General features: G+C 37.6%; 1 pseudogene across 1 annotated transcript; it reads left to right on the forward strand.

Annotated features, from left to right (window-relative positions):
• The first annotated feature begins 3,136 nt into the window (after positions 1 to 3,136).
• On the forward strand, positions 3,137 to 25,997 carry LOC143556765 (carotenoid 9,10(9',10')-cleavage dioxygenase-like; annotated as a pseudogene). Its single transcript, XR_013139440.1, has 13 exons — positions 3,137 to 3,319; positions 7,952 to 8,022; positions 8,128 to 8,142; positions 8,272 to 8,397; positions 22,462 to 22,547; positions 22,725 to 22,787; positions 23,426 to 23,536; positions 23,625 to 23,809; positions 23,892 to 24,030; positions 24,126 to 24,243; positions 24,826 to 24,927; positions 25,503 to 25,754; positions 25,843 to 25,997. The product of XR_013139440.1 is annotated as a carotenoid 9,10(9',10')-cleavage dioxygenase-like (transcript).
• The last annotated feature ends 445 nt before the right edge of the window (positions 25,998 to 26,442 follow it).

A 26,442-nucleotide genomic window follows, 5' to 3' on the forward strand; every position in this document is an offset into this window, starting at 1 on the left:
GGAAATTCTTTTAAAATAAACGAACGAACATGGATAAATGTTTCACTCGTTCATCTATGTTCGTGAACACTCGTTTATAATTATTCATTTAAGTTTGTTTACGTTCTTGCATGTTCGTTCACATATTAATAGAAAATTATTAAATATTATTTGCATTTAGAAATTATATCATCATAGTATGTTTATATTTTTGTTCATTTAAATGCGTTCATTTATGCTCGTTTATGTATGTTTGCGTTCGTTAATGTATTTGCATGTTCCTTCAAGTTCGTTTATCTTTGTTTAAGTGTGTTCATTTATGTTCGTGAATTGTTCGTTTAGATTTTAAATGAACGATCATAAAAAAACACGAACATATTCATATTTTAACGAACGCACATGAACACAAATATTTGTTTGATCAGGTGTTCGTGATCGTATTCGTTTAAAGTTAAACGAACAAACACTGGCATGCCTTTGTTCATGTCCGTTCGGTTCGTTTACAAGCCTATATGTAATTATAAGATAATTACTTATGAAAGAAACTGAAAATTGAGTGGAACGAGAAATTTTGCAACCCCCGAGTTACAAACATAAAAATCAACTTCAAATTATAAAGTAGCATGGTCAACCTGATTAACCCGACCCAAATAACCCGAAACTCGAATAACCCGAACCCGACTAACCCGAACCTTAATAGGGTCGGGTTTCGGGTTAAATATTTTTTAAGAAAAACTCGACTAACCCGACCCGATTAACCCAAAACCCGATCGGGTTGACCCGATTAACACCCCTAACCTGAAGTACTCAGAGTAAGACTTAGAGAAATTCTTCAAGTCCCTATAACTACTTGTGTGTAACTCATGTGCTCGAATCCATTCGCATCCATTTATTCAAATGTCCACAAGTTCTCGACAACAGATAAGTGCTCGTGACTTATTCTTATCCAAATACTTGGACTTAAACAATTGCTCGCATAGTGTTACATGCTCGTGACCAACACTTTGGCTTTTTCTGAATGTTGTAGGTGCTCGTGTAGTGAAAAAATACTTGAGGTTCATACTTAGACTTTTTTAGGGAGGTTGCAAAAATTTCAATCATTTTCTAGACCCAACATTTTAAGAAGCAAAGGAAGCTAAACAAGAGACTTCGAGAATTAGAGATTGTATGAAAGAAAGTACTTAGATTACTTTAAAAGAGATTACAAGATTTTGAAGTGTAAGGATAAAAGACCAAAACCTTTATTTCTACTACTTTACAAAGCTATTGATATAGATTTCTATAGATATTTACTTGAAATTATCTAGGTTAGTCTAAGAGTAATATACTAGTAACTCTAGATTAATCCTAGATAATATCTTGGATATATAATGACTGATATCTTGAATATTGTTTGTCATTAATATCATGCAATATTTATGGCTTCTTTCATGTTTCTTCTAGAGTCTTGAATCTTAAATATTTTCTGTCATTGATATCATGCAATATTAACGGCTTCTTCCATGTTTCTTATAGAGTCTTATATCCTCGAGTCTTAGCTGAAAATTTCCGGAATAACGACTCGAGAAATAAGGGGGTGTGTGACGTCAAGCTGGCCGTTGCTCAACTTGGCTCGTGAATAACCTTAATATATGAGGCGAGCTCACTACTAGAGAACCATAAGAATGAAGATCAAGTGAACACATGTTAAGTATTTATTGTTTAATGATAATCCTCTAATTAAATGAATTTTAAAAGTTAATCATTTTAAAAACCAAGAACTTCCCCACGCGCATTACATGAGGACCCCCCCCCCCCCCAACTCGAACATCAAAAAGCATATACAAAAACATATTATGACAACTATCACTCTAACATAGAACCCCCAAGGTATCAAACATATTGAACAAAAGAAATAATGTTAACAAAACAGAAGAAACCTCGCATAAAAAGTAATTAAAAATTTTGGATTGTAGATTGGCTTTTTTTAATTTCAAGGACAATGATGTAAATTTGATTAAAGTTTAAAGGTAACAATTAAATATTGTTATTGTGAAAAATAAAGACTTCAATATTGGCCTCCTCCAAAACTCCAAGTCACGTTCCATGATTTGTGGTCCAACAACCTTGCCACCATAACTACCTTGTTTTGTTGATTCAGTATTTCTTTACGTCTACATATATAGTAAATCATTCGCGAAGGAAAAAAAATAGTGGATGCAAGGTCAACCGCCTCCCTCCATCAATCACAAACAAAAGCGGTAGCTTTCAATTTTTCTTTTATATCAGATTTAAATATTATGTGTGTGTATACCTACTTGTAAGTAATAACGATTATAGAACTAGAAAGTTAATTATGAGAAGATAAAGCATGGATGTTGCTAAACTGCCACCCTTCCATATTATTTTTAATGAATGTATCCCCAACCCAAGCTTATCAAATCAATTATTAATTTCTGTTAACAATATTTACTTATATATTAGTCCCTTAAACATTTTTTTACAAAATAATCACCACTAAATATATTAAATTAAAGACTATTAAGTTGTCATTATAAATTTATTTATATTAATATTAATATTGTAATCATTATTTTATGTAATTTTAAATTGTTTCAATATTAGTATTAGTCACACACACACACACACACACACACACACACACACACACAAACACTCATCCACTAACTGTAACAGAATGGTTACCACTGAAGTGGAGATTGGCGGTAGAGTGGTAGCGGTCTTGGTTTTAGAAAGCAAGAGGCGAACAAAAGCGATGAGGTCTAAAACTGAAGTGCGAAGCGCAAAAAGCGAAAGCTTTTCGTATATGAGGCGTAAGGTTTTTATATAATTTTTTTAAATATATATTTTATTTTTTTAGCATCCCAACTCTAAATGTAGCAATAAATAGATGTTATATATGATTCAATATATAAATTATCTACATGTACAACCTAAAACACATGTTTTACAACGTTTTGATGCATAAAAATGACATTTATACGAAAGGCGTTCGCTTCGGGTTCGCCTAGGCTTCGCCTTAGGCCGCTTTTTGCCTAAAAATAGCGCCTCACTCTCACCTTTTGAACATTGCTCGCCTTGAGTAGGCAAAAACGATGAAGCTCTCGCCTTAGGTCGCCTCTCGCCTCGGCTCGCCTCAGGCGCGCTTTTTTAAACCAAGGTAGCGGTTAACCCTAAGCCGAGTAAAAGATTCACATCCAAAGCAATTGATGGTCTCAAGAAGCTTATGGTGAAGCTGATGCATGATTCATCACAGCCGCATCACTGGCTCTTCGGTAACTTTGCTCCGGTTGATGAAACGCCCCCGTGCGGGGATCTAGCTGTCATCGGTGAACTACCGGTTAGTTATATTGTTGATTTATATTTACACAGAGCTTGAATTGGTGTTGAGTTAGTTATTGATGATGAATTGTTACGGATTTGGTACGTAATTGTGTCGATGATGTTTTAGCCCTAATGTAAACTACTATTGAGTTAGTTACTTAGTTAGTATGTGTTAGGTTTAAGTTATCAAGATGAATTTCTGTTGAATTAGTTAATGATGATGAATTTTTATGGAATTGCATTGTTGATGTTTTAGACCTAGTGTAATTGCTATTGAGTTAGTAGATGATGTTGAATCATGTTTGAGTTTCGGTGCTATAGTATACATCTCGTGTATGTGTTTAGGTTAGGTTTTTAAGATGTGTTTGTTAGGGAGTTGTATCACTTGATATGTTATTATGCTTAATATGTGGTGTATTAATGTATGAATGTTTGATTTGTGCTTGATTCTCATAATTGATGGAGTTTGTTGCTAATTTCAGTCATATATGTGTGGCAGTCAGTTTGAATTATTATTTTCTTGTTGCTAAAGATTATGTTATTGATTTTTTGTTTAGACCTAGCATAAATTGCTATGCAGTTAGTAGATTATAGATGTGTAAGGCCCCATACCCGGGCACTCTACTTTAGCATTGACTTTACTCAAAATCTCAGTTCAACACAGCGAAAGCACATACAACTTGCAGCGGAAACTAAAACTTTTACATTTAACTTCTTTCTCTAACTCATCTTCGATATGGATAGCCTTGTATGCACTTCAAGCTCTCCGCGTCATCTACAATGTCTGCATACATACTAAAAGTCAGTGACACGCAGAGTGAGTTCAAATATTTCTTTCTTTTCATAAATGAGCAATTCTAACAATTGACATGCGACTCTTTCATATCCGAAGATAAATTAACATAGCCTTTATTTCTTACACATTCATTTACATTCTTACACTTGTCTTTATCATGCATACCGGAGCACTCACACCATTCATATACTCTATCTATTCTACTAGTATTTATAGCTGGATCATGCAATCACACACATACACACACACACACACACACAGATATATATATAACTACCATACCATGAAATCATACTACACACACACAAATAGTTATTAGCTTCCACACTTAGTGTCCCTAGTTGGACAACCTATTCATTGCATCCATGACTGGACCACGTTCTCATAGTATCCATAACTTGACCACATTCTCATTGTATCCATAATTGGACCTCATTACCATAGTATCCATAAATTGACCATATTCTCCTTGTATCCATAACAGGACCATATTATCAAAGTATTTATAACTGGACCATATTCTCCTTTTATTGATAACTATACCATATTATCATAGTATCCATAACTGGACCACATTACACATATATTATTCTAACAGTTAATGGTTTTTATCTATAACTGGACCACATAAAAACACGTGCCTTAAACACATTATAGGCTTTTAGTCCTCTATTGTGTTAATGCATGTGCTTTCTTGTCCATAACAACACACTATCATGTTCATAAAAGGAACATCTATTCATATCCATAAAAGGAACGTCTACTCATATCCATAAAAGGAATATAAATTGATATCCATAAAAGATGTCTACTCATATTCATAAAAGGAACATTTCCTATCGTATAAGGACTCGCATATTACCCATGAGAATTCATGATGTGGACATGTGTAAGGTGATTACCTACCTGATGTCCACGCCATGACCTACTCACGCTCTTCATACAACTTAACATAGTATGAGTTAAGTGTATTTATTATTAGTTTACCCATTTACTCTCTCATATAAAACATATCGCATTCATCTTTTACCTTCTTTTGTGAGTATACATACAACCCCAAAAACGTTTAAAGGTAAGGGGGGCTAGAACTCACTTGGCTCGCTTATACTTTTGTTTGACAAATCTGATCTCGTTCTGAGTCGTGAACACTAGTAAATAATTAAGTACTCAAGTTAATTGTAATAACCACGTTAATTAACTAACCTATTAACTACTAGGTTCAATTGAACAAAAACCAAACCATCACATTTTCGCAAAATTCTAAACTTTATTAATCTATCCCAATCGATTTATCACTACACCAAGTTTCGAGTCAAACTGACTACGTTTCTCATTCTTTTTATGAACCAAACTTTACTCGTTTAGCATAAGATAGTCCAAATAGCTCTTTTATTATAAAGTTCTTAACTTTATCATTAATTGCGGCCCGGTTTGTCAACCTACCAAAATCTATGAAAATCCGTAGACGAAAAGTAAACATTTTTAATAAAAACGTACATTTGAGGTTTATGTTCGAAAACACTAGAATAACCCAAAAATATATCAAATGAGCTCCGATTTAGGTAATTCTAGAGGTTACTGAACCATCACACAATATCTACGAACCCATTTGCCTCCCGCCATAGGAAACCGCCGCTACGATGGCCGAAAATCCCAAACAGTCGTAGGAAATCTTCATCTTTCATTATTTTTGTCAATAGAAACCGGACTTCCGAGGCCTCCGATTAAAGATCCGATCAGTGGAAATCATCATTTATATGCTGGGAACATGCCGTTAAAATTTAAGACCATTCCGACGATTAGATCTCAAGGAATCATTAGATATTTGCTGCTTGTTCACTCATAAACGAGATTTGGGGTTAGAATGTGTTTCTCTCTTTAAAAACTTGATGAAGAAACCAATATGATGAGATAATGAGATGGTAGCTGCATTTATAGATAGGGTTATGTTTAACTTTTAATAAAATGACACTTAGCCCCCTCATACTTTAATTAATTCCATTTATCTTTTAAAATCCAATAAAACCCGATTCATTTAGATACAAAACGAAACCGGGGATGTCACAAGATGACGATGAATCACACTTAGTATTTTTACGAAATTGTATCATTGATGTTTAACCGTAGCTTAAATTGCTATTGAGATAGTTAGTTAGTTAATTAGTTAGTACATGATGTTGAATCGTGTTTTGTTTCAGTAATTCATCTAATGTGTTTAGGTTAGGTTATTAGAATGTGTTTGTTACAGAGTTGAATCGGTTGATGTGTTGTTATGCTTAGTTGTATATTTGTGGTGTATTAGTACCTGAATGTTTGATTCGTGCTTGAATCTTGCGATCATTAGAAGTTCATAGACGACTAGGTATAGGGTTGAGATCGAGTAAGATTTCGCATACGGGCTTTTGGAGAAGTTTGTTTGAGACACGTTTTTTATGTTCAATCAAAGTCGTGATCTAAGAACAAGTTTAATCGATCAAGTTGTGATCGGAAAATTGGACTAGAGAAGTGGTTTAGTTCAGAGTTTGTTTTATTCGGGTTGAACGAGCTATGTTCTAATTAACCAAGGGGTTGATTTGTTGGATCTAACCGGTTTCTCACTAAGGAGATCAAGGAAGAATGATGTTCGTTCGATTAGATGACACAAATCGCGACCATAGAAATGGATTTGTGAGTTCATATGGCCGAGGGTTTGGTCTAGAATAGGGTCATGGAGGTAGCCGAGTTTGGGAGAGCGGGAAGAATACAGTTATGGATCAAGAGGAGTTCTAGGAGGCCAAGACCAAGATGATGAGGACCAAGATGGTGCTAAAGCCAAGAAAATCAAAATCGTCATTCGAATTAGACATGTCAAAGGAGACAAGTTTTAGTCAAAGACCACCTATTTCGAGTCTGAAATTACGAGGTGATTGTCGGACGTCAATTCTGACTCCAAGTCACGAGTCAGTGAACTTGAGTGACCAATATTGACAATTAGGACATAGTTAGTTACGTTTCCTAATTAGAATCTGTTTCCTAATTTTTTTGTAGTTATCATAGATAATATCTTGACTAGTTAGTTAGATTGGTATATATAAACCGCATTATGGTTTGGCATCATAAAACACGTGAGATGCAACCGAGTTAGGATTCATCTAGAGACACACAAGATGTAACCAAGTTAGGGTTTATCTAGATGTATCCAAGTTAGGGTTCATCAAGAGTCAAACCGAGTTAGGGTTTGGGAGTGTAATCAGTTTTTTGAGTTATATTTTCTAATTAATATAATATAGAGTTAGTCGTTTAGTTCGTGTTTTGATTATCGATCGGACTTGAATTATGTTCCTACTGTGATATATCTGACTGTTTGTATTATGTTACAGTTTCGTACCTGATTGAGTTTGTTGCAAATTTTTGTAAGGAAATGGTTTATTATGTTTCTACAGTGATTATCTGTAATCGTATTGTATCTGAATGTCGATTCGTGCTTGAAGTTCATAGCTGATGGAATTTATTTCCAGTTTCTGTCAGGAAATGGTTCATTATGTTCCTGCCATAGCATCCGTAATCACATAATATCTGAATGTTTGATTCATGCTTAAATTTTATAAATGACGGGAGTTTGTTGATATTTCTTTCAGGAAATGATTTCATACGTTCACTATGTTTCAATGGTGGTTATATGTAATCGTATAATATTGAATATTCTGTTTGTGCTGGAACTTTGTAATTGATGGAGTTTTGCCAGTCAGGAAATAGTTTCATCATGTTTCATTACTAATTTTAGTGAAAGTTCTTGTGTTATTTGTAACATTCTATAATTTAGTGTTCTTGTAGTTTGGTTCTAATTTACATTTAAAACATTTGTAATCACAGGAGTGCCTGAATGGTGAGTTTGTTAGAGTTGGTCCTAATCCAAAGTTTGCTCCTTTGGCCGGATATCACTGGTACATAACCTTTACAATTAGATTAAATAAGTTCATATTTGCTACAAAATTTTAGGCATTTGGTTCACGGAACTTTAATTTACACTTGTTCTTGTTTGTTTGCAGGTTTGACGGAGACGGGTAAGTGTTGTTCGTTACTTAATCTCTGTTTCTACACTTTATGCATAACTAATGGACTATGATTGATATTAATATTTATATTTTCATCTTCCTATATGAACTTCTGTTGTGACTATCAATGTCAAATAGAATGATCCATGGCTTACGGATCAAAGATGGAAAAGCAACTTATCTCTCACATTATGTAAAAACATCTCGTTTGGAACAAGAGGAATATTTTGAAGGAGCTAAGTTTATGAAGGTATTTATTCTAAAGTTTTTGTCATAGTTATTAAAAGCGCAACGTTTTAGCGCCTTGGCGATTATTTAGGGCGAGTCGCTAATATAACTACTATCATGACTGAAGGCGTGCTAATTTAGGAGAAAAATTGACAACCCAGAATTTTTTTTGATTCTTTTGTACCTTGATTTTATTTGAATTATTATCCCTTAAAACAAGTTTCATAAAATTCATAGGATGAACAAAAGTAACTCTAATCTTTCTCCTATAATGAACGACAATTAGTTATGCATGTTGTAGGTCCCAAAACGATCAAACGAACAAATTTTGCACTTGATAAACATTTGAGATGGGTGTGGTAAATCAAACGACCGAACATAAATAATATAAAGATAAGATATAAATGAACGATCTCGTTGTCGGTTAAAAGACTGAAAACATTAATAAAGAATCGACCCCCCAAGGTGAGCTCCCCTTGGGTGGATAATTTACACCATAGAAACACACATAAATAATACATAAGGCCCCTATATATAGTTAAAGATAAACATTCTAGAAGCCTTATCCCATTTAAGCTAAACGCACGTCCCGAAGCTCTCGTTTCGTGTCTGGTTTCCTCGTCGACTTAAATTATTCACTTGACCATTAATATATAACAGGTTTCGTAATTTGATATCGCAAGTCACTCTTTTTGGCCCTACAATCACCCCCTTGACTTATGATATCAAAAACTTTGTTGAATCGTGTATCGCATCTTCACGAATCAACCCGATAAAGCTGAAGCCTCTTCTATCATCCCCTAAATGTATGATCCACCTAATTCATTCATGAAGGAGTTATCGCTTCTTTATCCATCTAGGATCTTCAAGCAGTATAGGTTCACAAGAACTACCGACGACAACAATCAAATGACAAAGTTTATTATTTCCCATTTAAGCGCCTTTAAAAAAATAATATAATATGGAAATAATACTCTTTGAACACGGTTCGACGACGAAACCTCGAACACATTTGACTTTCTTCAGTCTGGTTTAACTCCGAAAAATAAACGACACACCAACTTGCAAGTCCAAACCTTGTAGCCTAAAATAAAATCCATTTGATTTTACATAAAAACCCACATATTAAACTAGGCCCATTTGAAGTCTAAGCCCAAGTCCCTTTTAATTCATAAATTAGGGCACAAGATATAATAGAGGAAACTTATTCTCAAGTTGGCAGCCACCATCACCAACCAGCCGCAAATCCGGCCACCGGCAACCCCATCGAAAAAAACGATTCTGACCACTTTCGCCGGATCTTTTTCTGTATTAACTCCACCTCCGGTCACCACTCCATCCCAACATCATCAACAATTGTCACTCTCACCAAATGGCGTCTGAAAACTGATTTCGGTGAGCCTTGCTGGAAAAACGCTCAAGTGAACGGAGACGACCAGATTAGCGGTTCCGGCCACCCATCCTTCACACCGTCGCCTCTGTCACCCTCCATCCTCACATACCACCATCAAAAACCACTTCCATGGACACATTAGCCGCCGTATTCTTTCTTCTTCATCTCTTTCTTTCTCTCACGTCGTTGAAGGAAAAACGCGCCGGAAAAACGATTTGATTCGAATCGAACTCGATTCGAATGGATCGATTCGATTCGTTTTTTTAATAAATAGAAACCAGGACAGCCACCATCTACCATCGCTAGCAGTTACCGGCAAACTCGTCGGTCACATCTCCATCCAACAGTTGCCACGACACGAAATAACCGACACTTATGTATCGGAGTTTGACATTTTACATTTTCAACTTCGAACTCTTAGCCGGAAGAAATGTAGGGTCGCCATAGTTTTGGCGTATGGCAGAACGGTTCCCGAAACGCCCGGATTGGGCGCTTGTAGATCCCGAATATCCGGATCTACAAGAAGAATGCTTCAAACACGCTTATTTTCCACTTTATTTCCAGCTTTGTTTCTAGATCTAGAAGCTTTTTTTTCAAGCTTCAACGGGTCTTTAACGTCTCGGTTCGGGTAATAGCGGAAATAGAACTCGCATATCAAGAGAAAAGTTGAATCATAAGATTCGAGCCGCTCTGATGCCAATTGTAAGTCCCAACACGACCAACCGGACAGATATTGCATTTGATAAACATTCGAGATAGGTGAAATAAATCAAACGACCGAACATAAATAATATAAAGATAATATATAAATGAACGATCTCGTTGTCGGTTAAAAGACCGATAACATTAATAAAGAACCGACCCACCGAAGGTGAGCTCCCCTTGGGTGGATAATTTACACCATAGAAACACACATAAATAATACATAAGGCCCCTATATATAGTACAAGCTAAAAGTTCTAGAAGCTTTATGCCATTGAAGCTAAACGCACGTCCTGAAACTCTCGTTTCGTGTCCGGTTTACTCGTCGGCTTAAATTATTCACTTGACCATTAATATATAACGGGTTTCGTAATTTGATATCGCAAGTCACATTTTGGCCCTACACACATCACAAAGCAAGAACACGGTCTACAGAAAGAAGAGAATAGCTTAATAATAATTAATCTTTAAATGGTTTTGATTATGTTGTTATTTATGTTAATGGTGATAAAGATGCTTTGTTTTAACCTGCTTGTTAAAGTTTTGTGGTGGAAATAAGAAGCGTTTGTAATAAATAATGATTTGAATAGAACAATAGAATATGTTAAGTTCTAGTGATATATTCATGCTTATATATTCATATAAATGCTCAAATGAAATAAACTGATTTTCCCATTGTCGTTTTCATTTTTAAACTTTTGTATGAATTTTGTTAATTTTGAAATTTCAGCTGTTTTTGCAATATTTTGGTATTTGAAAAAGTGATATTTTCTAATAGACGCAAACTATCATGTCGATAATTATGTTGATAATTATGGTTTTGTAATTTGTATTTACTGTATGATTTATCTCCTAAAATAGGAGATCTCATTGTAACTATATATAGGGATAATTGTTAATGAAAGAGGCAAGGATTTATCCTATTCTACATGGTATCACCCTAAACTGATCCTCCTATCTTCCCTCTCGAAACCCTACTGCCGCTTCATCCCTTCCAGCCGCCACTCTCTCATTCTATCTTCTCACCTTCCTCCAATGGCAGATCATAAGTTGCACCCCGCTGTAACTGTGTCCAACATCCGAACCTCCGTCCCTATCATGTTGGACAACGAAGCCGATGACTATAATACATGGGCTGAACTATTTCAGATCCACTGTACGGATTACCTTGTCGCCGACCACCTTCAGCCCCGTGTCGAACCAGTCGCCACCTCCTCTACCGAAAAGGACAAACAACCAGCCCCTTCCCATCCCGAATCTTGGGAACGTCTGGATGCCATAGTCCTCCAATGGATCTATGGCACAATATCCACCAACCTCCTCAAAACCATCATCAAGAAGCGCACCATCGTTTACGATGCTTGGAAGGCTATCGAAAATCTCTTTCAAGACAACAAAGCCACTCGATCCCTTCTTCTCAAACAAAAGTTTTCCAACACCCGTCTTGAAAATTTTTCATCCATGCACGAATATTGTCAAGAACTCAAAGTCTTGGCCGATCAATTGAACAACGTCGACGCCCCAGTTGATGAAAGGGATCTCGTTTTACAAACAATAAACGGCCTCACCGACCAATACGAAACTGTTGGCATTGTTCTTCAAAACACCAAACCCTTACCTTCATTTTTTGAAGTCCAGCCCCAACTATGCATGAATGAAACCACCAAATCCAATCAAGCCAATCACTCCACGCAACAAGCAGCCACCGCCCTCCTTGTTCACAGTCAACCTCGCTCCCCTTCGACCACTCCCAACACCACGGCATCCCAGCCCACAGCAGAAAATACCCGCGGCCGTGGATGTTCCCCTGGTCGCGGTAGAGGTCGGTCCAGTTCATCTCAACAAAACCGGTCCAGGGGGTCCAACTATAATTACCCAGCCCAATCCCAACACCCATATATCATATTTCCAAACAACTAGGCCAACACACAGTGGGTCGACCTCCTAAACAACTCCTACAGCCCACAACCCACTCACACACCCCCTTGCCTGTACTCGTCCACCCCTCGGCCCAACAGTTCACAAGGTATTCTGGCCCCCCGACCCGCACAGACCCACATGGCCACCTACAGCCCGACGCCGACGGATATCGCACAGGCTCTCTACACTCTCTCCATGAGTCAGCCATCCGATCCGGTTGGTTACATGGACACGGGCGCCTCGGGTCACATGGAGCAACCAGGTATGAACTTCCCGTCTAATTTTAATACTTGCACTAATAAGCAAATTGTCGTTGGCAACGAATCAACCATTCCCGTTATTGGACAAGGCAATAAAATTCTACCACCACCTTTCCCGCCACTAAAATTAAACAACATTCTTTATGCTCCAAACCTCATCAAAAACCTCATCTCTGTCCGTCGCCTAACGACTAACAATTTACTATCTATTGAATTTGACCTGTTTGGTTTTTTTGTGAAGGATCTCAAGACCAAGGAACCTATCCTTTGATGCAATAGCTCGGGCGATCTCTACCCTCTAACCACCAAATTCATCAAGCCTCCCTCCAAACCCACCGCTTTAGCTGCTATTACTCAAGACCGTTGGCATCAACACATTGGGCACCCGGGCAATCCTTTATTGCATTCATTAAAGTCTAGTTCTTTCATTGATTTTAGTAAACCAAACAATACACTTTGTCAGGATTGTATTTTTGGCAAGAGTGTTAAACTTCCTTTTTATGATTCTACAAATAAGACGCATTTACCTTTTGACATTATTCACAGTGATTTGTGGACTTCATCGGTCTTAAGCACCGGCGGTCACCGCTATTATATATTGTTTATTGATGATTTAACGGATTTTTTATGGACATATCCCCTAACCAATAAATCTCAAGTTTACTCGACCTTTACCAATTTCTATAATCTCATACATACCCAGTTTGAACGTCAAATAAAGCAATTCCAATGTGACAATGGCACCGAATATACCAACAATAATTTTAAACAATTTTGCAAAACCAATGGAATGCAATTTCGTTTTTCTTGCCCTCACACCTCCTCACAAAATGGCAAGGCCGAGAGAAAAATCCGAACCATCAATAACATGATCCGTACCCTCTTATCTCAAGCCTCTTTACCTCCTTCCTTTTGGCATCATGCCCTCGAAACCGCCACCTACCTCCTCAATATTCTACCTAAGAAAACCCACAAATTCCTATCCCCCAAAACCCTTCTATATAATGTCCTCCCAATCTACACACATCTTCGTGTATTCGGATGCCTTTGCTATCCGATCACCCCCTCCATCACCATAAATAAACTCACAAACCAATCAAAACCTTGCGTATTTCTTGACTATCCATCAAACCATCGCGGATATAAATGCTTAGACATCGCAAATAAACAAATCATTATATCCCGCCATGTCCAGTTTGAATAATCCATATATCCCTTCTCCATCCAACACTCTAATATAACTCTTAACTACACCTTTCTAAATCCACCCTTTAACCCACTGTTAAGGGCTCATGTTCAGTCACCTACCTCCTCCAGCTCACAAACAACTCCTAACGGCCCATCTACCACACCGTTAGCCCAGACCATCTGTATACCCAATCACCCTTCCACGGCCCATCTCACGGATCCAATCCCTCCGGCCCAATCTTCGGACCCCCCCACCACAGACCCACCCCACTACACAGTCCTCTCCCCCCACCCCTCCCCACTCGATTCAACCACAACCAACCCGTTCAATGCGCACTAGAGCTATGGACGGCATTACCAAACCCAAACAACTCTTCAACCTCAATACTTCCTCCATAGTCCCAATCTCGAAAACTCCCCACCTTGCCTTGTCCACACCCGAATGGTATGATGCTATGCAAAACGAATTTAGTGCACTAATTAAAAATGACACATGGGAACTAGTACCACGTCACTCTGATATGAATATTATTTGTTGCATGTGGCTTTTTCAGCACAAATTTCGTTCTGATGGCTCCTTAGAACGATACAAAGCAAGGTTGGTTTGTGATGGTCGTAGCCAACAGGTCGGGGTTGACTATGGTGACACATTTAGTCCGGTGGTAAAACCGACAACTATACGTACGGTTCTCACTCTGGCCCTCTCAAAATCATGGGCGATTCACCAACTGGATGTTACAAATGCTTTCTTACATGGCAACTTGCAGGAAACTGTGTATATGCACCAACCCATGGGATTTCGACACCGGGACTACCCGGATCATATCTATCGACTCAAGAAGTCCTTATACGGTCTCAAACAGGCACCCAGAGCCTGGTACCAACGGTTCACTGTTTTTGTCCTTCAGCATGGTTTTACCCAGTGCAAATCGGACAACTCATTATTCATTTATAAGCACAGTAATGATGTTACTTATCTTCTCATCTATGTAGACGACATCATCCTCACCACCTCCTCCGATCAACTCCGACAACGGCTCTTGGCTGTCCTTGCTGGTGAGTTTGCTATGAAGGATTTAGGATCCTTATCTTATTTTTTTGGGATCTCGGTAAAAAGGACGGGTAACACACTATTTCTGTCACAACATGCGTATGCCAAAGACATCATTCATCGTGCCGGTATGAACTCATGCAAACCAGCCGTGACCCCGGTCGACACTCAGAGTAAATTGGGCGGTGAACCGGATTCATTATTTGATTACCCATCCATCTATCGGAGCCTTGCGGGTGCGTTACAGTACCTAACCTTCACGAGACCCGACATAGCATACGCCGTGCAACAAATATGCATGCACATGCACTCACCTTGCATGGCACACTAGAACGCTCTTAAGCGGATCATCAGGTATTTACATGGCACTGCCGACTATGGTCTTCACCTACGCTCTCCCCCAGCTCTATCCATCCGGGCATACACGGATGTCGATTGGGCAGGCTGCCCCGACACTCGTCGCTCTACATCCGGGTACTATGTCTACCTGGGTGACAACCTGATATCATGGTCCTCAAAGAGACAGTCCACTATTTCTCAATCTAGTGCCGAGGCTGAATACCGTGGAGTTGCGAACGTGGTTGCCGAAATATGTTGGCTACGAAACCTACTCTTGGAACAACATCATCCGCTAACCAAAGCTTCCTTGGTATACTGTGACAATGTAAGTGCAATTTACCTATCGGGCAACCCAGTTCAACGTCAACGAACCAAACACATCGAGCTCGACCTTCACTTCGTTCGGGAACACGTTCAAAAGGGACTGGTTCGAATACTGCATATGCCATACCGCTTCCAGATTGCCGACATATTCACAAAAGGCCTTCCTCGGGTTCTATTCGATGACTTTAGATCCAGTCTAAGCATACGTTTGCCTCCCGCTTCGACTGCGGGGGTGTAATAGACGCCAACTATCATGCCGATAATTATGTTGATAATTATGGTTTTGTAATTTGTATTTACTGTATGATTTATCTCCTAAAATAGATTTTTTTTTGAAAGAGGGGCCAAAATACAAGGGTAAATCACAAGGGGGGCTGGAATTATTTTTTTTTCAAAAGAGGGGTCACCTCCATTTGTAATGGTGGGGAGTTTTATACATGACAGGGGTGTCAGGTGAGTGTCAGGTACGAGGTTATGCCCTCCATTTGTAATGGCGGTGAGTTTGAAAAAGTGGTCTCCCCTCCATTTATAATGGCGTGGACTGCAAAAAGGTACTCCCCTCCTTTTGTAATGGCGGGCAGTATGAAAAAGGTATCTCCCCTCCATTTGTAATGGAGGGGAGTCTGAAATAAACGTTGGGAACACACTTCCTTTTAATATACACACTCAGTTTCAGATACACTTCAATTAACACAATATTTATTGATCCACCATCCCACCTAACCTCAACCATAAAATTGAAGACAATTCATCAGATTACACAACTCAACTAATTAATAAGATTTTGTAAGGTTTTTCACACTTCAAGATTTTCATTTTCTCTTCCAATTTTCACTCCTATATTTCCCGCCAAATTACATATAAATATGGAAAGACATTTTACCTCCGGACCTTTGGAAGACGACTTGTTGTTTTTAAGTGGTAACCACAGAGCAGATTACGTGTTTCAACAACCAAAAGACGTACCGAAAGGCGGGTTTTTAAAAGTTAGACGCGGTGATGAAAAATTATGGGGTTACATTCATAGAAATCCAATTACGGAGAACGTGTTGCATTATATTCGTATGGCCGGTTTCGCTGGTGTATTGGAGTGTGACAACCGTAGGATTGACAATGCTCTAATATCAGCACTAGTTGAAATATGGCGGCCAGAAACACACACATTTCACATGCCATTTGGGGAGGTAACAGTAACCTTACAAGATGTAGAAGTCTTGTGTTGTTTTCGGGTTGACGGTAATGTCGTATGTGGTAATGATCATCACTGGAACGTTGAAGAAATCCAGGAATCTTTTTTTTCTTTAACCGGTATTCGACTAGAAAATGGTACGGGCATAAGTGGGCAAAAAATAAATATGCCTTTTATTCTAAAATGTTTAATGGAAGTACAATTTCCAGAAAATCCATCAGAATTACAATGTCTCCAGCGAGCAAGAACGATTATAATTCTTTTAATTGGTGGTCAACTATTTCCTGAAAATTCAAGCAACTGGGTGCATGTTAAATATTTAAATCACCTACAAGATTTAGCTGCATGCAGCGAGCTTAGCTGGGGTAGCGCGGTTTTATCTTGTTTATATAGAAGTCTTTGTAAAGCCACCAATATTAATACGAATGAGATTGCCGATGGAGTTTTTTTGTTGCAGTTATGGGCATGGGAAAGATTTCCTAGCACAGCTCCAAAACAGTTACGCCAAACTGATTGGAATAAACCATTAGCTTCACGCTATGCGTTATATTTTTGTATATTGTTGTAGAAAAATATATGAAAAAATTACAAAGTGTTATTAATATAATTTAGTTGTTTAAATAAGTTTTTTTCCAAAGATGGCAAGGTCCTTTGACGTTTCTTGAAGCTTCATCACACGTACTTAGTGCCTACCGTTCGGAGTTCAATTCTTATTCGGAGTTTCAATTCATGTGGAAGCCATACGATGATGACCTTCATAGACTTCCCCAAATTTGTAGAAATGGTGAACAATGTTGGAGGAGTGAGACGTATCTCATTTGTTGGGAAATTGTCGAACCCCATATTCCTAGTAGGGTTTTGAGACAATTTGGCATGTTTCAACCAATCCCTATGAATACACTTTTGAATGTTGATGAACATAAGAAACTCCACAACATTAGTCGTGCGGGTGGTCGGAGTGGCGACTGGTTAAACGAACATCAAAAGTATATTAACTCATGGATGGCTCGTAATCACACGACTGTCACTCAAGTTGAGTGGACTTCGGTCGCTGCGAGCCCAGAGTACATGCAGTGGTTTAAGTCTCATACAGTTTTATACACGGCTAATCCGACACGTAGTTACCAAAACCCGCGAGAGTATCCAAATGATGGGGGGGGTTATGATGTTGGTATGTGAAAATTTGTTAATATTTAATTTATTAATTTCTTTTAAATTGCATGCTATTAATTTATATGTTTAAATAATAAATATAATACTAAGTTAAATGCAGATGGAAGGATTGAGCCAGGTGCATCATACGTCAAATGAAAATCCGGTGAGAGAGTTGGTCAGTCGTTACATGGGGTACGCTAGCTTAGGTGATCATATGAGTTATTATCCGACTCATGAGACCCAAAATATTGGTCGTCAAGTGCCCCCTATCCCCCAACGAATCCGGAGAAGACATGTAAGGGGTCGTGGAGTTAATGTAGAGCAACCGAACCCGGGGTAGCAAACGAGTGGCATATCTACGAGTCATATAAGCAGCCCACATACGAGTCGTATGAGCAGCCCACATACAAGTCATATGAGCAGCCCACTGCATACGAGTCATATGGGCAGCCCACATGCGAGTTGTATGAGCAGCCCGCATCTTAGTCTATCCCAAAGTAATCCGCTCGGGCAGTCTTCACAATTAATTATGGCAAGTTATGATATGTTTTCCTCGCCATTTGACCTTGACGATATGCAAATAGGGGGTTCTTCAACAAACTTTATCCCATCGATTCAACAAGATTTTTTAAGTCCTTTACTCCAAATGCCCTTCTACCCCAACGTGGATACCTCATCAGGGTTTGGGTTTCATCAAAACCAAAATACAAGACCAACCAGGCCACAAGTTGTAGATGGCAGAGACATAAATTTTGACTTAAACAAAGAGGGCAGGGTTGAAGATGAAGACGAGGATGATGAAGATGACGATGACAATGAAGATGTAGCCTTGACCGGTTCCCTCCCCTTAGCTAAACGAAAAGGCAAACGGCCAAATGCAGGCGTTAATAATAAATGGTGTGGCACTCATGAAGGAAACAAGCATATACATGATTAATTACATATAAACGAACTTGTGGTTTTATGCTAAGTATTATTGTGTAATTTTTGTTTTTAGGAATGTAACCTTTGTAATATTATTTTAAAAAAAAATTGCTTGCAAAATCTCAAACCCAACTTTGCTCGATTAATGATAAAGTTACATTAAAAAATTAAAAAGGAAGTACATTGAAAAAGAGTTAACACATAACATTATAATCACCGGTATAATGACCGACAAGCGTTCCTTTTATGACCCACTTGTTTACATATTCCACATCTAAATGTTCTAGGTTGGTCTTGATGTCGAACATCCATCTCGTTATGAATTCTTCTTGACTTCCTTCTACCACGTGATGTGGTAAGTTTTGATGTGTCTTCTTTAATTCTCCAACCCGGGTCTGTCCAATAATCAGGGTGAGCTAATGGGAAAAACTCACCATCATATTGTGCTTTGTAGGCACCAATTGTGTAAAATTGATTAATAATGCTATCGAGAGAATCACCTCTATTATGACAAACCGCGATAGCATGTGAGCAAGGAAATCTTTCCATTTGCCACTTACCACATGTGCAATTTTTTTTAAGGTACTCAACGGTGTAATCGTTTCCACCGGTTGAGTTTGGTTGTATCTTTGATACGACCTTGTACCTATCATTTCGAAAATCAAACTCCATTAAACGGTGTTCACGCGACCGAGCATCACGCTTTTCAAACCAACACCATGTGCGAGGGGGTAACCTTGTGTTACAGTTCCATGCAATCTCGGTTTGCGTTACACATTGTTGCACCGACTTTTCAAGCGTACAATCAATTATGACCTTGATTGGCATAAGCCTTATCCCCCCAACGCATTGTTAAAGCTCTCCGAAATGTTAGTCGTTAGATTCCCCCAACGACGATGGTTCTTATCCTTTACAAGCGTCCAATTTTCCTCTTTAATACCTTTCAGATACTCCCATGCATTTGTATTCATGCGCTTCATTATACCAACTGAATGATTGTACTTCCTTACTTGTGTGGTGCTACCAATAATCCAACAAAGGCGTTTCAATTTAGACACCTTAAACTTTTGCATAAAATTGCTTCGAATGTGACTTAGACATAAACGATGAACGCAATTTTCTTTCCATACTCGAAGGTTTTTTAGGGCGTTAATGATACCTTTGTGTCTATCCGAAATAACATACAACTTTTCCCCCCGATGTGATGCGATGTGAACCCAAAGTTGTGTGAAAAACCATTTCCAGCTTTCCACCGTCTCCTCATCAACAATTGCGAAAGCGATAGGGACAATGTATTTGTTGGCATTTTTCGTGACAGCAATTAGCATTTTGCCCCGGTAAGATCCCTTCAAGTGAGTACCATCCACTGATATAATAGGCATGCAATGTTGAAATGTTTTTATGGCAGGCCCAAATGCCCAAAACACAAATTTAAACGTAAAACAATCAGAAGGTCCGGTGGGACCATGTAGCCATTCAACAACGGTACCAGGATTAGATGTTTGTAATGCTGCAATGTATTGTGGTAACTCCCGAAAGTTACTCTCCCAAGAACCATAGATCCTCTCTACCGCCTCTTTCCGAGCTCTCCAAGCCTTGCTATAAGAAACATCAACGCGAAGCTGATCTTTTATTGACGCTCGAATTTGTTTTACAGAACATGCAATGTCTTCACGCATGTTGTGGATGATACATGTGGCAATATCCCTAGATTTCAAGCTTCTGTTGTTGTTTCCAACTACCGTCCCGTAGCAGTTGTGTGAATTAACCCATCTGATAATTTGCCACATGTGATCATTTTTCTTCTTAACAGCGTTGACATACCAATTACATGGAGGACCTCTACTATAATTAGTTTTGCACTTAGGATTTGTTGAGTTGCATCTTGCTCTCCATTTGGCACTTTTGCTTTCAACAACATACAACTCCTTGCCACATTCAATATTCCACGACCGAACACCAAACATAACATCATCTTTGTTTTCAAAGTACATACCCAGACGCACTACGTAGGGAACAGCTTTGTTCCATACCTCCATATCCTCATCGGTGTCGCCGTCATTAAAATCAGGAGCTTCATAAACTCTTAGATCATCAAGATCGTGGGAATAATTCACAGTATTGTGTGACAATGCTTGTATATTTGTAGAGTTATATTGTGTAATAAAGTCATGAACGATTTCATCATCATCGTCTGTGGTTTCTACCGATGACGGATCTGGTTCTGATTCTTCATCACTGACTTGCTCAACATCTGATTCGGATTCAGATTCAAATTCAAAGTCAACATCGGCGTTAGCCATTTCATGAACGTTGGAAGATGGTCCGGCTTCAAGTTCATGTGGGTTCATAAACCCATTATAAGAATGAGCTGTTTGTTGGGGGGCCTCATACACAAAAGAAAAACCACGCATGAGATCCATACAACTGGATTGTGTGAATGGCACCATTGGCTCAATATGAGCGTAAATGTTAGGGTGAAAGTTACCCTCGTTGACCGCTAAAAAATACAACACTTCGAGACTAGGGTCGCTAAATATTTCGGATGATTGAGAATAGCCTAGATGAGTATAATATAACTTCAATTTTAAAGTGTAAAATTCTTTTTGAACCTTAAGATGGAGATAAATCAAATCCAAAAATTCAACATATAAAAGTTTTTGTTGAATAATAACGGTAGTGTTTCTAGTATAATTATCACACGAAATAACTTCGTTTTTGTATGATACCTCACCACCCCAAAATAGCTGAACAAAAAACGGAGAAAACATTTTTGGTTTTGGTTATGATCTAAAAAAATATGTGATTGCTGGCTTTGGAGGAAAATAAACAAAGCATGTAGGTTGCTGGCTTTGGAGGAAAATAAACAAAGAACAAAAATTATGGGATGGTTGTGATGGTATGGTTGTTCAAAGCATGTAAATATATAGATTAAATCTTGGATGAAGGTTGGTGCATGCAGAAAATATTTAATGTGCATGCAGTAAGAAATGAAACGGTTGGTATAAATAAATATGGTAGATATGTAAATGTGATTTAAAAGGAACTGTACTTTATTTCAGACTCCCCTCCATTACAAATGGAGGGGAGATACCTTTTTCATACTGTCCGCCATTACAAAAGGAGGGGAGTACCTTTTTGCAGTCCACGCCATTACAAATGGAGGGGAGACCACTTTTTCAAACTCACCGTCATTACAAATGGAGGGCATAACCTTGTACCTGACACTCACCTGACACCCCTATCATGTATAAAACTCCCCGTCATTACAAATGAAGGTGACCCCTCTTTTGAAAAAAAAATAATTCCAGTCCCCCTTGTGATTTACCCTTGTATTTTGGCCCCTCTTTCAAAAAAAATCCATAAAATAGGAGATCTCATTGTAACTATATATAGGGATAATTGTTAATGAAAGAGGCAAGGATTTATCCTATTCTACATTTTCCATTACAAATTGTTTTATTGAATTTTTTTTATTTAAGTGCTCTTATTTTTTATGTAGGCTCGTGCTTTTTTTGCGCCTAGCGCCTAGGCCCTTGGAGAGGTCATTGCGCCTTAAGTGCGTCTAACGCATTTAATAACTATGGTTTTTGTATATGTTTACATTATAGAAGTATCATTTTAGTTATCGTGTTTTCATATTGGAGATCTTAAGGGGTTTTTTTGGGTTAGTGATGGTCCATATGTAGACGCTAAGATCAAAGTTGAAAGTTCTAGATCTTTCATATGGCGACGGAACAGGTTTGTTGATGTATCCCTGAAATTTTTCAGTACCTTTTTAGTTTTAATAACTTCATTCAAATCTCATTTATAAAAAATATAAAGCGTACGTGATTTCTTGTCATTTATTGTCATTTTTCATAATTACTGTTGTTTTGAGAAACCTTAGATATAAGTATTTGCATTGTTCTCTTTTAGGAAACACTGCTCTCATATATCACCATGGAAAGCTCTTGGCGCTATCAGAAGGAGACAAACCATGTAAGTCAAACCTTAATCGTTTAATTTACTTATCAATGGTTCGTATTTTCACTTCTTACGTACAAATGTCTGTGTTATGTGCATAAAAATTCGTTCTAATTTCTTCTTATGTTTTTTAAGTTTTAAACATTTACCTACTACACATGATTTGCACATGTTCTTGGAAAAAAAGTGAGTTCTGCCTAGAAATCTCCTTTTATATGCACGTGTATGTATGTGTATACATATATATTGGTTCTCTACATCTTACCCTCCTCAGACCCTACCATAGCATTGCTATGGTAGGGTCTACCCTCCTCAGACCCTACCCTACCATAGCATTGCTACATCTTACCCTCCTCAGACCCTATCATATATTGGTTCTCTACATCTTACATCTTACCCTCCTTTTATATGCTGTCTACATCTTACCCTCCTCAGACCCTACCATAGCATTGCTATTGGTGGAATATACTGAGTACGATGATGATGATGATGATGATGATGATGATGATATATTGGTTCTCTATGGTTCTGTAAATGAACTCTCGTATTTAATGTATGTGTATACATATATATTGGTTCTCTACTAATTACCTTAGGACAAAGTAACAATATACACTTAATATATATATTGTACATTTTTTTATAAATTTCAGATGCCATTAAAGTATTGGAAGATTGTGACCTGCAAACTCTTGGCTTGATGGATTATGATAAGAGGCTTTCTCACGCATTCACTGCCCACCCAAAGATCGATCCAATCACTGGTAAAATAGTTTCTCCATTAAACAAATCGATACGTATTAATTCTCTCTTATCGTATTTTTTTTTTCACAAAATAACATTTGTTTCCAGGTGAGATGTTTACATTTGGATATGCACAAACAGCACCATTTGTCACATACCGTGTGATTTCAAAAGATGGTGTTATGAATGATCCTGTTCTAATAACAATACCCCAATCAGTAATGATGCATGATTTTGCGATTACCGAGAATTATGCTCTCTTCATGGATCTACCTTTGTACTTTAGACCAAAAGTATGTGAATCTTGATATTCTTGTCACTTTTTAGTCATATTTTTGGTTAAGCTCATTAAGATTTACACAAAAATCATTTTAGGACATGGTGAAGGAGAAAAAGTTGATTTACACATTTGATAAAACAAAGAAAGCCCGATTTGGTATCCTTCCACGGTATGCAAAGAACGAGCTCCAGATTAAATGGTTTGAGCTTCCAAATTGCTTCATATTTCACAATGGTGAGGGCTCTTTTTTATTTATTTCCATTTCTACCCTTCATAAAGTATCATTTGAAGTCTTACATTGGTGATTATTCAAAACTTCATAATATTAGCAAATGCATGGGAGGAAGGGGATGAAGTTGTTTTGATTACATGTCGCCTTCAAAATCCAAATTTGGATATGGTTGGTGGTGGTGGTAAAGAAAAGCTTGAAAATTTCTCAAATGAGTTGTAAGATTTTTATCCTTTATTCAGTGTTTTATAAACCGGTTCAAACCGGCCGGTTGAACCGGTTAAATCGGATTTCGTATAGTAGGCCGGTATTTTGAGCCCGCTGTTTTTGGCCGGTTTGATAGAACATTGTACCGTCGGTTTTTTTCTAAAATACCGGTTTTTACCGGCAAACCGGTTTTAAGTACGAGACACTTTTGATAGTTGCGGCCCATATTTTTCAAAATTACTTTTAACCCAACAATTAACATTCGAACGTGTAAACTTTAGGACTATTTTTGTAAAATTGAGTGTTTTTGTATTATTTTTTAATATAGATTAACTTTTGGATTATTTTTTGTTATGGAATCATTTACTTTTAGATTATTTTTAGAGTTGAAGTTGAATTTATAGGAAATTATAAGTTAAACTATTCAACCGGTTGAACCTCCCTGTATAACCCGGTTCAACCGATTATACCATTTTTTTAGCTAAATCTTGTACAAGTAAAATACCGGTTTTTAAAACATTGCCTTTAGTAGTGTTTTGAGATGTTGAAGGGGGCATTTTAGTAATTTCATCTAACTAAATTTCATTGTTTAGGTTTGAGATGAGATTCAACATGGAAACTGGTCTTGCTTCTCAAAAGAAGTTGTCTGAGTCTGCTATTGATTTTCCTAGGGTGAACGAGTACTACATTGGCAGGTACTTAATAATATTAATGATAATAATAATTGTTGTACTTAAATCCCATCCTCGAGTCAATGAGGCAAGTTGGGCCGATCTCGAGTTATGAAATTGGGTTTAATTAAATCAGTAAAAGGGAAAAAGATTTGACCATTTGACTATATATTTGAGCAAAATGGCCAGCCATTGTCATTACATGAATGTATAACCCAACCAAAAAACGCATGTGGTTTTGGTAATAGATCATAAAGATTAACATGTTTGGGTGGCCAGGTACATTTCGTCTAGACCTCATCCAACTAATATTTATTTAAAAAAAAAAAATAAGTATAAGGGCATTTTGATCATTTTATCCAAGACTTACATAAGTTAGTGTTAATACCCAAACCCGTTACTTTGCACAAACCACATGAACTAATGAACATCTACATAATTAACTCTTATTATTATTATTATTATTATTATTATTATTTAGATGCTACGTATTATACTTTGCACAAACCACATGAACTGATGACCACATATGTAATTAACTCTTTTTATTATTATTATTATTTGGATGCTACGTATTAATATCTTTAATGTGACTTCAGGGTACAACGATATGTGTATGCAACTAGGCTTGATAGCATCGCAAAGGTCACGGGCATTGTTAAATTCGATTTACATGTAGAACCCGAGGTTGGAAAAACAAAGCTTGAAGTCGGAGGAAATGTCCAAGGAATATACGACCTCGGGCCCGGTAGATATGGTTCTGAGGCAATTTTTGTTCCTAAAACCCGGGGATACGATTGTGAAGAAGATGATGGGTACTTGATCTTCTTTACACATGATGAAAGCACAGGGTATACTTACGTACAACTCCCATAATACTTCACTACATAACATGTCAGTAGAGTATTAAGAAATTGTTTTTATTTTCTTTTTTTTTAGGAAATCATCAGTAACGGTTATAGATGCGAAAACAATGTCTCCTGATCCAGTTGCGGTTGTTCCATTGCCCCATAGAGTTCCATATGGTTTCCATGCCTTCTTTGTGACGGAGGTCGGTTAATTTGATCTCGTGAAACCAATCTTTGTGACGGAAATTTTGAAAAGTTTTTTGTTTGTGATATTTGGACAGGAACAAGCAAGGTTCTGAGTCTTTTGGAGGTGAAAACAACTTACTATAGAGCGGGTAATTAGAATGTTTGTTAGAAACATTGTATATGGCTTTATATAGTATCATAATAAGGAATACAATATATACGCATAAATACTTCATATGTGACATGCATTATGCAATGAATGGCACTGCAATATCATTATGTGGAATTGATGATGGCATTGATCCAAGTTCCAACTGTGCGCATGCATCTAGTAAGCATTAAAGTTAAATTTTGAACTACCAATTAATAAAGTTCATCTATTGGGGTAACTCGTTTGTAGAACCATTTTATATGTATAAGTCCTTTGTATTAGTTAGTTTTATCATTATTGTATTTTATATGCTTTCGTTTAGTCATTTTGTATGTGGGCCCGCTCTTGGGAAAG

This window comes from Bidens hawaiensis, unplaced genomic scaffold (genome assembly GCF_021521415.1).
Source record: "Bidens hawaiensis isolate Kalapana, Puna unplaced genomic scaffold, B.hawaiensis_p1.1 tig00018741_1, whole genome shotgun sequence".
In the NCBI taxonomy this organism is placed as follows: Eukaryota; Viridiplantae; Streptophyta; class Magnoliopsida; order Asterales; family Asteraceae; genus Bidens; species Bidens hawaiensis.